Raw genomic sequence first — 17,415 nt, 5'->3', positions numbered from 1 at the left:
TTGTTGACGTAATGAACCACAAGGATCTGATTGAGAACAAACATAGTAGGAGAGTGTGAATGCTGCTTGTACTGTAGGTGATTGACATCTTGTGACACACATACGCACACGTACACAGATTCTTAATATCATGTATTTTTCCATACTGTCAACCTAGAGTAGGTTGCTGTTGTTAAATAGGTTATGGTATCTACACTCAAGAACAAGAGGAAAAAACAGTCTGGGCATGTAGTTTAATTTATCATACAGTCAGAGTTGTGTCTCTGAAATGTCAGCTTGATACCTTTTAGATTGACAGAGCTTTCATTTTGAAGAATCAGAGTTCTCTCTGTGAATGTTAAAGTGGTTGAACTGCAATTAGTGGCCGAAAGAACGGCATCAGAACAAACCAGAAGTGTGTCACTGTGTAACGTGGTGAATCAGTGGAAAGCTAGTGAGCTAGCCTGGATGTGGTATCCAAGGAGTCGGTAGTTACGGTCTCCAAGAAGTCGGTAGTTACGGTCTCCAAGGAATTGATAGTTACGGTCTCCAAGGAATTGATAGTTACGGTCTCCAAGGAGTTGATAGTTACGGTCTCCAAGGAGTTGATAGTTACGGTCTCCAAGGAGTTGATAGTTACGGTCTCCAAGGAGTTGATAGTTACGGTCTCCAAGGAGTTGATAGTTACGGTCTCCAATGAGTCGATAGTTACGGTCTCCAATGAGTCGATAGTTACAGTCTCCAAGGAGTCGATAGTTACGGTCTCCAAGGAGTCGATAGTTACGGTCTCCAAGGAGTTGATAGTTACGGTCTCCAAGGAGTTGACAGTTACGTCTCCAAGGAGTCAATAGTCACAGTCTCCAAGGAGTCGATAGTTACAGTCTCCAAGGAGTCGATAGTTACAGTCTCCAAGGAGTTGATAGTTACGTTCTCCAAGGAGTCGATAGTTACGATCTCCAAGGAGTCGATAGTTACGGTCTCCAGAGAGTCGATAGTTACGGTCTCCAAGGAGTCGATAGTTACGGTCTCCAAGAAGTTGGTAGTTACGGTCTCCAAGGAGTAGATAGTTACGGTCTCAAGGAGTCAATAGTTACGGTCTCCAAGAAGTCGGTAGTTACGGTCTCCAAGAAGTCAATAGTTACGGTCTCCAAGGAATTGATTGTTACGGTCTCCAAGGAGTTGATAGTTACGGTCTCCAAGGAGTTGATAGTTACGGTCTCCAAGGAGTTGATAGTTACGGTCTCCAAGGAGCTGATAGTTACGGTCTCCAAGGAGTTGATAGTTACGGTCTCCAAGGAGTTGATAGTTACGGTCTCCAAGGAGTTGATAGTTACGGTCTCCAAGGAGTTGATAGTTACGGTCTCCAAGGAGCTGATAGTTACGGTCTCCAAGGAGTTGATAGTTACGGTCTCCAAGGAGCTGATAGTTACGGTCTCCGAGGAGTCAATAGTTACGGTCTCCAAGGAGCTGATAGTTACGGTCTCCAAGGAGTCAATAGTTACGGTCTCCAAGGAGTTGATAGTTACGGTCTCCAAGGAGTCGATCTAAAACTAGTCTATAGTCATTTGAAGAATCTCAGCAGCACATAACAGCTAGACTGTACATGAAGTGTAGGCTAGTCGTACTGAGGAGATGACTGGTGAGGAATATGCCTTTCAATTACACACAGAAAAAAAGACACACAGAGACAGACACAACACATGCACGCACACATACAGAAATCATACATTTCTGAAGACATATGCACACGAGCACACAATGCATTTCCACAAGATTTATTTAAGAATGTGGAAACTATGTTGTGAAAATAGTTAACATGTTGGAATACATTCAAGAAAAGAAAAAATACGGTCGTGGCCAAAAGTTTTGAGAATGACACAAATATTAATTTTCACAAAGTCTGCTGCCTCAGTTTGTATGATGGCAATTTGCATATACTCCAGAATGTTATGAAGAGTGACAGCAGGCAGGTGTGAGTGCATCTGCACGCACAGTGAGGCGAAGACTTTTGGAGGATGGCCTGGTATCAAGAAGGGCAGCAAAGAAGCCCTTTCCTCTCCAGGAAAAACATCAGGGACAGACTGATATTCTGCAGGTACAGAGATTGGACTGCTGAGGACTGGGGTAAAGTCATTTTCTCTGATGAATCCCCTTTCAGATTGTTTGGGGCATCCGGAAAAAAGCTTGTCCGGAGAAGACAAGGTGAGCGCTACCATCAGTCCTGTGTCATGCCAACAGTAAAGCATCCTGAGACCATTCATGTGTGGGGTTTGTAAGTCGCTCTGGATAAGAGCGTCTGCTAAATGACTTAAATGTAAATGTAAATGGGTTGCTTCTCAGCCAAGGGAGTGGACTCACTCACAATTTTGTCTAAGAACACAGCCATGAATAAAGAATGGTACCAACACATCCTCCGAGAGCAACTTCTCCCAACCATCCAGGAACAGTTTGGTGATGACCAATGCCTTTTCCAGCATGATGGAGCACCTTGCCATAAGGCAAAAGTGATAACTAAGTGGCTCGGGGAACAAAACATCGATAGACCTTAATCCCATTGAGAACTTGTGGTCAATCCTCAAGAAGTGGGTGGACAAACAAAACCCCACAAATCCTGACAAACTCCAAGCATTGATTATGCAAGAATGGGCTGCCAATGGGCTGGCCCAGAAGTTAATTGACAGCATGCCAGGGTGGATTGCAGAGGTCTTGAAAAAGAAGGGTCAACACTGCAAATATTGACTCTTTGCATCAACTTCATGTAATTGTCAATAAAAGCCTTTGACACTTATGAAATGCTTGTAATTATACTTCAGTATTCCTTAGTAACATCTGACAAAAATACCTAAAGACACTGAAGCAGCAAACTTTGTGGAAATTAATATTTGTGTCATTCTCAAAACTTTTGGCCACGACTGTACATATGACTACATATTGAGTGAAGAAAGATTATTCTCTATTCGGCCAATGATACAAATGGGGAACATTTGATCCAGCTCCTATAGAGATAATTTCTGAGAACTATTGACTCAGAGACAGAGAGAAAAAAATCAAGAAATATTTGAATAGGAGTTCTGAGAGAGGTCTTGTTTCTTGGTATTGCTGAGATCTGAATAGGCCTATCTGATCCAGTCTGACATTTAGTTCTGAGTAGAAGGTTGCCTTGTCTCATGATCCTGAGTGGTGAATGCCGACTCCAACATCCGTGATGCCCTTTGACCTGGGTCGTGTTCATTAGGGTGCCTGTTTTCAAATTTTGTTTAACACAAATGAAAACAAGTATTTCTTATTGAACAAGTTCAGATAGTACCTCCCACTTCCATTTCGTTTTGGACTTTTTTATTCCGTTTTGTGCCTATTAACACGACGCTGATTCCTGAGCAGTCACATCCATGGTGAGCATTTGACCCATGGTCTGATCATTCACCTTAGAAACTGATCCCAGTTCAGTTCCTATGGAGAGAGAGAGGGAGATGATTGGTCCCCTAGAGGTTCTACTGGGTCCCATGGAGCCAATCAGAGATCAAAGAGAACAATTCCTTCCTTCATTCTTGCTGACATCATTATCCTGACAGTTCTCCCTCTCTCTCTCTCTCTCTCTGTAGTGGGTGTGAGAGTCCCAAAAGATGAACTTCTGAGATTGAGGCAGAGAGTTTAACATAGGATATTGACATCTGATATTGAGATCGGGGCTGTTGACATCATACCTTTAGTGAAAGTTGTTTCAATGATGCTTCACTCATCTGTGGGGAGAAAAGAGAAAATTACTAGGACTTGACGTGGACACACACACCCCCACACACCTGCTGCTTCATTAAGGCTGTAAGCCCTAGCCTCCTTGAGGTGCTCATCACTTCAGCTAGTCCCTGGGGAGAGTGGCATTACCAATTACCTGCCACAGGATCCCAGTCTCCTCATTATAACACCCAACGGGACACAAACACACACACGACCACACAAATGTGCACTCTCATGCACGCACGCACACACACAATTCAGTCCCAATCAAAATCCTATTTTCCCTAACCCCTAAACCTAACACATTTTCTTACCCAAAAACTTAACCTTAACCCTAACCCTAGCTCCTAACCCTTAACATAATTCTAACCCTAATTCTAACCTTAACCCTAAACTCCCTAGAAATAGCATTTGACTTTGAGGGGACTAACAAAATGTCCCCAGTTGGTCCAATTTTTGTTTGGTTACTATTCTTGTGGGGACTTCTCACAAGAATAGTTAAACACGTCCACACACACACACGTCCACACACACACACCATCATCACTGTGTATAACCTGTAGCAGTGACATCAATATCACACATCGCCAGATCACTCCGGCACCGCCAGATCACTCCCGCACCGACAGGTCACTCCCGCACCGACAGGTCACTCCCGCACCGACAGGTCACTCCCGCACCGACAGGTCACTCCCGCACCGACAGGTCACTCCCGCACCGACAGGTCACTCCCGCACGGACAGATCACTCCCGCAACGCCAGATCACTCCCGCAACGCCAGATCACTCCCGCAACGCCAGATCACTCCCGCAACACCAGATCACTAGCACACAACCAGATTACTCCCGCACCAACAGGTCACCCCCGCACTGCCAGATCACTAACACACAACCAGATCACTCCCGCACCGCCAGATCAATAACGCACAACCAGATCACTCCCGCACCGTCAGATCACTAACGCACCGCCAGACCACTAACGCACCGCCAGACCACTAACGCACCGCCAGACCACTAACGCACCGCCAGACCACTAACGCACCGCCAGACCACTAACGCACCGCCAGGTCACTAACGCACCGACAGGTCACTAACGCACCGACAGGTCACTAACGCACCGACAGGTCACTAACGCACCGACAGGTCACTAACGCACCGACAGGTCACTAACGCACCGACAGGTCACTCCCGCACCGACAGGTCACTCCCGCACCGACAGGTCACTCCCGCACCGACAGGTCACTCCCGCACCGACAGGTCACTCCCGCACCGACAGGTCACTCCCGCACCGACAGGTCACTCCCGCACCGACAGGTCACTCCCGCACCGACAGGTCACTCCCGCACCGACAGGTCACTCCCGCACCGACAGGTCACTCCCGCACCGCCAGGTCACTCCCGCACCGCCAGATCACTCCCGCAACACCAGATCACTCCCGCAACACCAGATCACTAGCACACAACCAGATTACTCCCGCACCAACAGGTCACCCCCGCACCGCCAGATCACTAACGCACAACCAGATCACTAACGCACCGCCAGACCACTAACGCACCGCCAGGTCACTCCCGCACCGCCAGGTCACTCCCGCACCGCCAGGTCACTCCCGCACCGCCAGGTCACTCCCGCACCGCCAGGTCACTCCCGCACCGCCAGGTCACTCCCGCACCGCCAGGTCACTCCCGCACCGCCAGGTCACTCCCGCACCGCCTGGTCACTCCCGCAACGCCTGTTCACTCCCGCAACACCAGATCACTCCCGCACCAACAGGTCACCCCCCCACCGCCAGACCACTCCCGCACCGACAGATTACTAACACACCGCCAGATCACTAACACACCGCCAGATCACTAACACACCGCCAGATCCCTCCCGCACCGCCAGATCACTCCCACACCGCCAGTTTACTAACACACCGCCAGATCACTCCCGCACCGCCAGATCACTCCCGCACCACCAGATCAATAACACACAACCAGATCACTCCCGCACCGCCAGATCACTAACGCACCGCCAGATCACTAACGCACCGCCAGACCACTAACGCACCGCCAGGTCACTCCCGCACCGCCAGGTCACTCCCGCACCGCCAGGTCACTCCCGCACAGCCAGGTCACTCCCGCACCGCCAGGTCACTCCCGCACCGCCAGGTCACTCCCGCACCGCCTGGTCACTCCCGCAACGCCTGTTCACTCCCGCAACACCAGATCACTCCCGCACCAACAGGTCACCCCCCCACCCCCAGACCACTCCCGCACCGACAGATTACTAACACACCGCCAGATCACTAACACACCGCCAGATCACTAACACACCGCCAGATCCCTCCCGCACCGCCAGATCACTCCCACACCGCCAGTTTACTAACACACCGCCAGATCACTCCCGCACCGCCAGATCACTCCCGCACCGCCAGATCACTCCCGCACAACCAGATCACTAACACACAACCAGATCACTAACACACAACCAGATCACTAACACACAACCAGATCACTAACACACAACCAGATCACTAACACACCACCAGATCACTCCCGCACCACCAGATCACTCCCGCACCACCAGATCACTAACACACAACCAGATCACTAACACACCACCAGATCACTAACACACCACCAGATCACTAACACACCACCAGATCACTAACATACCACCAGATCACTAACACACCGCCAGATCACTAACACACCGCCAGATCACTAACACACCGCCAGATCACCCCCGCACCACCAGATCACTCCCGCACCACCAGATCACTCCCGCACCACCAGATCACTCCCGCACCACCAGATCACTCCCGCACCGCCAGATAACTAACACACCGCCAGATCACTAACACACCGCCAGATCACTAACACACCGCCAGATCACTCCCACACCACCAGATCACTAACACACAACCAGATCACTCCCGCACCACCAGATCACTCCCACACCACCAGATCACTCCCACACCGCCAGATCCCTCCCACACCGCCAGATCCCTCCCACACCACCAGATCACTCCCACACCACCAGATCACTCCCACACCACCAGATCACTCCCACACCACCAGATCACTCCCACACCACCAGATCACTCCCACACCACCAGATCACTCCCACACCACCAGATCACTCCCACACCACCAGATCACTCCCACACCACCAGATCACTAACACACCACCAGATCACTAACACACCACCAGATCACTAACACACCACCAGATCACTAACACACCACCAGATCACTAACACACCACCAGATCACTAACACACCACCAGATCACTAACACACCACCAGATCACTAACACACCACCAGATCACCACCAGATCACTCCCGCACCACCAGATCACTCCCGCACCGCCAGGTCACCCCCGCACCGCCAGATCACCCCCGCACCGCCAGATCACTCCCACACCGCCAGATCACTCCCACACCGCCAGATCACTCCCACACCGCCAGATCACTCCCACACCACCAGATCACTAACACACCACCAGATCACTAACACACAACCAGATCACTCCCGCACCGCCAGATCACTCCCACACCGCCAGATCCCTCCCACACCACCAGATCACTCCCACACCACCAGATCACTCCCACACCACCAGATCACTCCCACACCACCAGATCACTCCCACACCGCCAGATCACTCCCACACCACCAGATCACTAACACACCACCAGATCACTAACACACCACCAGATCACTAACACACCACCAGATCACTAACACACCACCAGATCACTAACACACCACCAGATCACTAACACACCACCAGATCACTAACACACCACCAGATCCACATCCCTCTCCCTCAGATCACTAACACACCACCAGATCACTAACACACAACCAGATCACTCCCACACCACCAGATCACTAACACACCACCAGATCACTAACACACCACCAGATCACTAACACACCACCAGATCACTAACACAACACCAGATCACTAACACACCACCAGATCACTAACACACCACGAGATCCACATCCCTCTCCCTCAGATCACTAACACAACACCAGATCACTAACACACCACCAGATCACTAACACACAACCAGATCACTCCCACACCACCAGATCACTAACACACCACCAGATCACTAACACACCACCAGATCACTAACACACCACCAGATCACTAACACACCACCAGATCCACATCCCTCTCCCTCAGATCACTAACACAACACCAGATCACTAACACACCACCAGATCACTAACACACAACCAGATCACTCCCACACCACCAGATCACTAACACACCACCAGATCACTAACACAACACCAGATCACTAACACACCACCAGATCCACATCCCTCTCCCTCAGATCACTAACACAACACCAGATCACTAACACACCACCAGATCACTAACACACAACCAGATCACTCCCACACCACCAGATCACTAACACACCACCAGATCACTAACACACCACCAGATCACTAACACACCACCAGATCACTAACACACCACCAGATCACTCCCACACCACCAGATCCACATCCCTCTCCCTCAGAACGATCCTCCTCAGTCAGAAGTGTTTTAACCAGAACTCTCTCATGCTTCCTCCTGACCTCTAAGGCCTGACAGGAAATTGAGAGTCTTTGTGTCTATAACGGAGGCTGAGAAACACATTGAGACGTGAGTTTGAGAGGATGTCCACATCCAAACCCAGCACATCTTGTGTCAGAACAAAACAGTCTAAATCAGTCTATCTGTGTATGACTGTTACCTTGGTGTGTTCCCATCTGGATAGGAGGCATAGTGCTCAGGTCTGCTGGTAGTCCCACATACACACCTCCATAGTTCCTGAGAGAAGAGGACACACACAGTGAGAGAGACATAGATAGACAGGTCTTGATCACAGTGACCTTCGAGCAACACACACACACACACACACACACACACACACACACACACACACACACACACACACACACACACACACACACACACACACACACACACACACACACACACACGCCATGTTACTCACATCCTTTTTTCTTCTTCTTGTGCAGACTCCTCTGTGCTGTAAATGACATCATCAGTCAGTAAGTCAGTAACAATTCAGTCAGTCAGTAACAATTCAGTCAGTCAGTAACAATTCAGTCAGTCAGTAATAACTCAGTCAGTCAGTAATAAGTCAGTCAGTCAGTAATAACTCAGTCAGTCAGTAATAAGTCAGTCAGTCAGTAATAAGTCAGTCAGTCAGTAATACGTCAGTCAGTCAGTCAGTAATAAGTCAGTCAGTCAGTAATAACTCAGTCAGTCAGTAATAAGTCAGTCAGTCAGTAATAACTCAGTCAGTCAGTAATAACTCAGTCAGTCAGTAATGAGTCAGTCAGTCAGTAATAACTCAGTCAGTCAGTAATAAGTCAGTCAGTCAGTAATAACTCAGTCAGTCAGTAATAACTCAGTCAGTCAGTAACAATTCAGTCAGTCAGTAATAACTCAGTCAGTCAGTAATAAGTCAGTCAGTCAGTAATAACTCAGTCAGTCAGTAATGAGTCAGTCAGTCAGTAATAACTCAGTCAGTCAGTAATAAGTCAGTCAGTCAGTCAGTAATAAGTCAGTCAGTCAGTAATAACTCAGTCAGTCAGTAATGAGTCAGTCAGTCAGTAATACGTCAGTCAGTCAGTGATAAGTCCATCACCCCCGGGAGCTCTGACACACGGTCACATCAAACAAAGGAAATAGTGATCAACTCAGGTCTGTCCAATATCTAAATGTGCGTGTTCATGGGTGTTCACCGTCTAGGGGTATTTTCTCCACCAGAGACCTGTTTATGTTGAAGTTCTGTAGCACTGCCGAAACCGGTCTCATTGATGACCTGGCTATCATTATTTTCAGTCATTTAGCAGAGGCTCTTATCCAGAGCGACTTACAGCCACACTTGTTTTATTTCGTACTGGTCCTCCGTGGGGATCGAACCCATATTCTCCTACAACCCTGGCGTTGCAAGCACCGTGCTCTACCAACGAAGCCACACGGGACCCGCTAGGCTTGTTGAGAACTTGGCCTGCCTGTCAATATGTTTATCAGGCAGCTTGTTGAGATCTCTGCCTAATTGTCGATATGCTTATCAGGAAGTAGTCCACAGTATTTGACTAATGTCTGACTCATTAATTCCAGGAAATTGTGTTTTTCCTTTCATAGTTGAGAGCCAGGGCCCCGTGGGCAAGGTGAGGACTGAGTGTGAGTGAGACCGGATGGGGATGTTTGTGGTGCCTGGCTGGGATAAACAGAGCAGTGACGTGGAAGGTTCTTCACCTTTAATGAAAGAACATGACCTATTAGCTTCCAACAACCACATATTCTATATACTGACAAGAACAACACATTCTCCACCTACGGCTGTCATACTGATAACAACAATACATTCTCCACCTACGGCTGTCATGCTGACAACAACACAACACATTCTCCACCTACAGCTGTCATTCTGACAACAACAACACATTCTCCACCTACAGCTGTCATGCTGACAACAACAACACATTCTCCACCTACGGCTGTCATACTGACAACAAAAACACATTCTCCACCTACGGCTGTCATACTGACAAGAACAACACATTCTCCACCTACGGCTGTCATACTGAAGACAACAACACATTCTCCACCTACGGCTGTCATACTGAAGACAACAACACATTCTCCACCTACAGCTGTCATACTGACAACAACAACACATTCTCCACCTACGGCTGTCATGCTGACAACAACAACACGGGCCGATTCCCCCTACCACCAAATAGTGTACACTCGTTTGTGCCCCCTTAAGAGTTGAAAATCCGTGGATTAGTGAGAGAAATATGGGCTTGAGGCCAGAGAGAGACAACCATACTCACACTTCTTCTCTGGAGGCTTCAGCTGGACCTGTGAGAACAAAGATATATTCATTTAAGATGATTGAACGGTCCTCTAATACAGGACTAGTAAAGGCCCAGTGTTACAGACGTCTATATAGGTCTGTTAATACAGGACTAGTAAAAGCCCAGTGTTACAGACGTCTATATAGGTCTGTTAATACAGGACTAGTAAAGGCCCAGTGTTACAGACGTCTATATAGGTCTGTTAATACAGGACTAGTAAAAGCCCAGTGTTACAGACGTCTATATAGGTCTGTTAATACAGGACTAGTAAAGGCCCAGTGTTACAGACGTCTATATAGGTCTGTTAATACAGGATTAGTAAAGGCCCAGTGTTACAGACGTCTATATAGGTCTGTTAATACAGGACTAGTAAAGGCCCAGTGTTACAGACGTCTATACTTTGTGATTTTTTTTACTAAATGTATTTGAGTGTTTACTTACATTTGTAACTTGAGTCTGATAATTATCTGTACAAAACAATTAATCTGATAATGCTTGTGGAATATAAAAATACTTGCTTGATATATGTTTTCCAGTTTCTTGAAATACTTTGCAAATTACATTTATTTCTGTGAGAAAACTGAAATGGTTTATTCATTCCATTTCGGTTTTAGTGACTTACAGGAATGAGTTCATAGGATTTAGTAACTTACAGTAGTGAGTTCATAGGTTTTAGTAACTTACAGTAGTGAGTTCATAGGTTTTAGTAACTTACAGTCGTGAGTTCATAGGTTTTAGTGACTTACAGTAGTGAGTTCATAGGTTTTAGTAACTTACAGTCGTGAGTTCATACGTTTTAGTAACTTACAGTAGTGAGTTCATACGTTTTAGTAACTTACAGTAGTGAGTTCATACGTTTTAGTAGACACTCTTATCCAGAGTAACTTACAGTCGTGAGTTCATACGTTTTCATACGTTTTCGTACTGGTCCCATGTGGGAAACGAACCAACAATCATAGCATTGCAAGTGCCATGCTCTACCAACTGAGCCAAATCATCACAGCGGGTGCTGCAGCACACTCAGTACCGCTACTTCCCACGGCTATGCCTACCTCTACCTCTACCCCTACCTCTACCTCTACCCCTACCCCTACCTCTACCTCTACCCCTACCCCTACCCCTACCCCTACCTCTACCTCTACCTCTACCCCTACCCCTACCTCTACCCCTACCTCTACCTCTACCCCTACCTCTACCCCTACCTCTACCCCTACCTCTACCTCTACCCCTACCTCTACCCCTACCTCTACCCCTACCCCTACCTCTACCTCTACCCCTACCTCTACCTCTACCCCTACCCCTACCTATACCTCTACCCCTACCTCTACCCCTACCTCTACCTCTACCCCTACCCCTACCTCTACCTCTACCTCTACCCCTACCTTTACCCCTACCTCTACCTCTACCCCTACCTTTACCCCTACCTCTACCTCTACCCCTACCTTTACCCCTACCTCCACCCCTACCTCTACCCCTACCCCTACCTCTACCCCTACCCCTACCTCTACCTCTACCTCTACCCCTACCTCTACCTCTACCCCTACCTCTACCTCTACCCCTACCCCTACCTCTACCTCTACCCCTACACCTACCCCTACACCTACCCCTACCTCTACACCTACCTCTACACCTACCTCTACACCTACCTCTACACCTACCTCTACACCTACCCCTACCTCTACCCCTACCTCTACCCCTACACCTACCTCCACACCTACCTCTACCTCTACCTCTACCCCTACCTCTACCCCTACACCTACCTCTACCTCTACCCCTACCTCTACCCCTACACCTACCTCTACCCCTACACCTACCTCTACACCTACCTCTACCTCTACCTCTACCCCTACCTCTACCCCTACACCTACCTCTACCTCTACCTCTACCCCTACCTCTACCCCTACACCTACCTCTACCTCTACCCCTACACCTACCTCTACACCTACCTCTACACCTACCTCTACCTCTACCTCTACCCCTACCTCTACCCCTACACCTACCCCTACACCTACCTCTACACCTACCTCTACCTCTACCTCTACCTCTACACCTACCTCTACACCTACCTCTACACCTACCTCTACACCTACCTCTACCTACAGTGCCTTCGGAATGTGTTCACACCCCTTAACCTTTTCCACATTTTGTTGTGCTACAGCCTGAATGTAAAATGGATTCAATTGAGATTTTTTGGTCACTGGCCTACAAGGTGTTATGTTTAGGACCAATCCAACACAACACATTGCTGAGTACCACTCTCTCTCTGTGTGTGTGTGGTGTGTGTGTGCGTGTGTGAGCATGCATGCGTGTGTGTGGATCTGAAATCTCTCCAATCCACTACCTTTTCTTTTTACAACAGAGAAACCTTGACTGCTTTCAGTGTTCATGAGCTTGGCCATTGTCCCATTGTGAGTGCTGTTGAAAGCATCTTGTCCCTGAGTCACCTATCTATTCTGTACTCAAGCTGTCATCAGAGCACCACTCTCCCCAGTAATAACAGATATACCTGGTCAGGTAGTCATCAGAGCACCACTCTCCTCAGTAATAACAGATATATCTGGTCAGGTAGTCATCAGAGCACCACTCTCCCCAGTCATAACAGATATATCTGGTCAGGTAGTCCTCAGAGCACCACTCTCCCCAGTCATAACAGATATATCTGGTCAGGTAGTCCTCAGAGCACCACTCTCCCCAGTAATAACAGATATATCTGGTCAGGTAGTCCTCAGAGCACCACTCTCCCCAGTCATAACAGATATATCTGGTCGGTAGTCCTCAGAGCACCACTCTCCCCAGTCATAACAGATTTATCTGGTCGGTAGTCCTCAGAGCACCACTCTCCCCAGTCATAAGATATATCTGGTCAGGTAGTCCTCAGAGCACCACTCTCCCCAGTCATAACAGATATATCTGGTCAGGTAGTCATCAGAGCACCACTCTCCTCAGTTATAACAGATATATCTGGTCAGGAGTCCTCAGAGCACCACTCTCCCCAGTCATAACAGAAATATCTGGTCAGGTAGTCCTCAGAGCACCACTCTCCCCAGTCATAACAGATATATCTGGTCAGGTAGTCATCAGAGCACCACTCTCCTCAGTTATAACAGATATATCTGGTCAGGCTGTCATCAGAGCACCACTCTCCCCAGTCATAACAGAAATATCTGGTCAGGTAGTCCTCAGAGCACCACTCTCCCCAGTCATAACAGATTTATCTGGTCGGTAGTCCTCAGAGCACCACTCTCCCCAGTCATAACAGATATATCTGGTCAGGCTGTCCTCAGAGCACCACTCTCCCCAGTCATAACAGATATATCTGGTCAGGCTGTCATCAGAGCACCACTCTCCCCAGTAATAACAGATATATCTGGTCGGTAGTCCTCAGAGCACCACTCTCCCCAGTAATAACAGATATATCTGGTCAGGTAGTCCTCAGAGCACCACTCTCCCCAGTCATAACAGATATATCTGGTCGGTAGTCCTCAGAGCACCACTCTCCCCAGTCATAACAGATATATCTGGTCGGTAGTCCTCAGAGCACCACTCTCCCCAGTCATAAGATATATCTGGTCAGGTAGTCCTCAGAGCACCACTCTCCCCAGTCATAACAGATATATCTGGTCAGGTAGTCCTCAGAGCACCACTCTCCCCAGTCATAACAGATATATCTGGTCAGGAGTCCTCAGAGCACCACTCTCCCCAGTAATAACAGATATATCTAGTCAGGTAGTCCTCAGAGCACCACTCTCCCCAGTCATAACAGATATATCTGGTCGGTAGTCCTCAGAGCACCACTCTCCCCAGTCATAACAGATATATCTGGTCAGGTAGTCATCAGAGCACCACTCTCCCCAGTCATAACAGATATATCTGGTCAGGTAGTCCTTAGGTAAACATGTCATATCCTCAACATCAGCTATACTAGTGGTTTACTGTTAGTCCAGGTAAACACGTCATATCCTCAACATCAGCTATACTAGTGGTTTACTGTTAGTCAAGGTAAACGCGTCATATCCTCAACATCAGCTATACTAGTGGTTTACTGTTAGTCAAGGTAAACACGTCATATCCTCAACATCAGCTATACTAGTGGTTTACTGTTAGTCAAGGTAAACAAGTCATATCCTCAACATCAGCTATACTAGTGGTTTACTGTTAGTCAAGGTAAACACGTCATATCCTCAACATCAGCTATACTAGTGGTTTACTGTTAGTCCAGGTAAACACGTCATATCCTCAACATCAGCTATACTAGTGGTTTACTGTTAGTCCAGGTAAACGCGTCATATCCTCAACATCAGCTATACTAGTGGTTTACTGTTAGTCAAGGTAAACGCGTCATATCCTCAACATCAGCTATACTAGTGGTTTACTGTTAGTCAAGGTAAACACGTCATATCCTCAACATCAGCTATACTAGTGGTTTACTGGTAGTCAAGGTAAACACGTCATATCCTCAACATCAGCTATACTAGTGGTTTACTGTTAGTCCAGGTAAACACGTCATATCCTCAACATCAGCTATACTAGTGGTCTACTGTTAGTCAAGGTAAACACGTCATATCCTCAACCTCAGCTATACTAGTGGTCTACTGTTAGTCAAGGTAAACGCGTCATATCCTCAACATCAGCTATACTAGTGGTTTACTGTTAGTCAAGGTAAACGCGTCATATCCTCAACATCAGCTATACTAGTGGTATACTGTTAGTCAAGGTAAACACGTCATATCCTCAACATCAGCTATACTAGTGGTTTACTGTTAGTCAAGGTAAACACGTCATATCCTCAACATCAGCTATACTAGTGGTTTACTGGTAGTCAAGGTAAACGCGTCATATCCTCAACCTCAGCTATACTAGTGGTTTACTGGTAGTCAAGGTAAACAAGTCATATGATGGTGTTGTTCATGTGACAGTTGATAATATGTTAACTGTAGTAGATGTTAACCAGTACATCATTAGGACATGGTGTCTATGGTACTCTTGTTACCTGTTGATTTTCACTAGTATCCATTTTCCATACACAACATTACATGTTGAATTACAGGTTGAAAATGCCTTCTATTGAACATCAAACCCAAGGCACATCGGCCCAACATACTGAATATAACTAACATAGAACATCTCCTTTCATAAGGGTTTCTCTTTCCAGAATGATCACATCAGGGGAAAGCATTTCAAGGGTAATGTCGATTGGCTTTGATTTCTGAAACTCTCTCTCTCTATCTCCCCCCCTTTCCCTCTCCCTCTCCACCTCCCCCTCTCCCCCTCAGAGTGTTGACGTATCAATGACATCAAGACTGCTGCTTTGATTCCAACTGACAGTGTGTCTGATTCAACTAGTTTAGCTTCAAATCAAAACACACACACTCACACACGCCAGGCAAGCACGTACACATACGGTTGCACTTGAATGAGCGAGCGAGCGAGCGCACACACACAAACAAACACACGCACACACACGGTTGCACTTGAATGAGCGAGCGAGCGCACACACAGAAATCATTGCCCACATACTGTACACAGAAGGTACCTCTCCAACTCTCCATAATTATAAAACCCTGTTTCCACAACTCTCTATTGTAAAGAACTGTTTACACAACTCTCTATTGTAAAGAACTGTTTCCACAACTCTCTATTGTAAAGCGCTGTTTCCATAGCTTTCTATTGTAAAGCCCTGTTTCCATAACTTTCTATTGTAAAGCCCTGTTTCCATAGCTTTCATTGTAAAGCCCACTCATTCATTTTTGCTATGACAGTTAGCTCAATATGAGACGCTAGAATGAGAGTTTGGCAGAAAAACTAAACATAATTCCTTATGCCAAATACATCAACATAAATAACTCACGTGTAAAGTATACACACACACACACACACACACACACACACACACACACACACACACACACACACACACACACATACACACACACACACACACACACCGTACACACACACACACCGTACACACACATACACGTTCACCACCCTTTAGCAGCGCTAGGTCGATAGCACACTCACCTCCTCCAGCCGTGCTGGTCGTTGAGGAATATCCACAACCCATCTCACATCCACACTGACCAGACAAGGTGAACAAGGGAGACACAGAGAGAGAAGAAGTGGAGAAGAGGTGGACAGTAGTAGTGGAGAGGAAAGGTAGAGGGGGGGGGGACTGTAGCAGGGGAGAGAGAAGAGAGGGAGAGAGGGACAGTAGTAGTGGAGAGGAAAGGTGGAGGGGGGGACTGTAGCAGGGGAGAGAGAAGAGGTGGAGAGAGGGACAGTAGTAGTGGAGAGGAAAGGTGGAGGGGGGGACTGTAGCAGTGGAGAGAGAAGAGGTGGAGAGAGGGACAGTAGTAGTGGAGAGGAAAGGTGGAGGGGGGGACTGTAGCAGTGGAGAGAGAAGAGAGAGAGAGGGGGACAGTAGTAGTGCTGTCTGTGGTTTGCTGCTGCTGTCTCTCTCTGTGGTGCTCTCTGAGTGTCTCCACTGTGAGACTGAAGCAGCATGTTAAGTCAAGGATTGGGGGAGGAAACTTAAAGAGAGAGGAGGAGGAGAGAGCGAGGGAGGAAGAGAGAGGGCGACTGTTGTAACCCTGTGTGTGTGTGTGTGTGTGTGTGTGTGTGTGTGTGTGTGTGTGTGTGTGTGTGTGTGTGTGTGTGTGTGTGTTTGAGAGAGAGAGAGGTGGCGATGGAGAAGAGGGGAGAGTGGGTATATTCCTCCCCCTGGTGTGGTTGCCCAGGTAACAAGGAGTGGGCATGTCAGGGAGGGGGCTCAGCCAATGAGAGGGCTGTGTGTGTGTGTGTGTGTGTGTGTGT

The 17,415-nt window shown here is 47.7% G+C and overlaps 1 long non-coding RNA gene across 2 annotated transcripts; it reads right to left on the bottom strand.

Moving 5' to 3' along the window:
- Window positions 1–1,738: 1,738 nt before the first annotated feature.
- On the bottom strand, window positions 1,739–17,074 carry LOC129843742 (uncharacterized). 2 transcript variants are annotated; one of them, XR_008757877.1, is made up of 6 exons: window positions 16,624–17,074; window positions 10,579–10,606; window positions 8,721–8,756; window positions 8,457–8,533; window positions 3,684–3,719; window positions 1,739–3,429 (listed from the first exon to the last, which is right to left on the bottom strand). It is a non-coding gene; the product is annotated as an uncharacterized LOC129843742 (long non-coding RNA). The 2 variants fall into 2 exon arrangements; XR_008757876.1 differs by having other exon boundaries at window positions 1,739–3,719.
- Between the last annotated feature and the right edge of the window lie 341 nt (window positions 17,075–17,415).

Source organism: Salvelinus fontinalis, unplaced genomic scaffold, assembly GCF_029448725.1.
Source record: "Salvelinus fontinalis isolate EN_2023a unplaced genomic scaffold, ASM2944872v1 scaffold_0157, whole genome shotgun sequence".
In the NCBI taxonomy this organism is placed as follows: domain Eukaryota; kingdom Metazoa; phylum Chordata; class Actinopteri; order Salmoniformes; family Salmonidae; genus Salvelinus; species Salvelinus fontinalis.
Note: the sequence above shows the minus strand (reverse complement) of the source record. Positions and strands in the feature narration are given on the sequence as shown.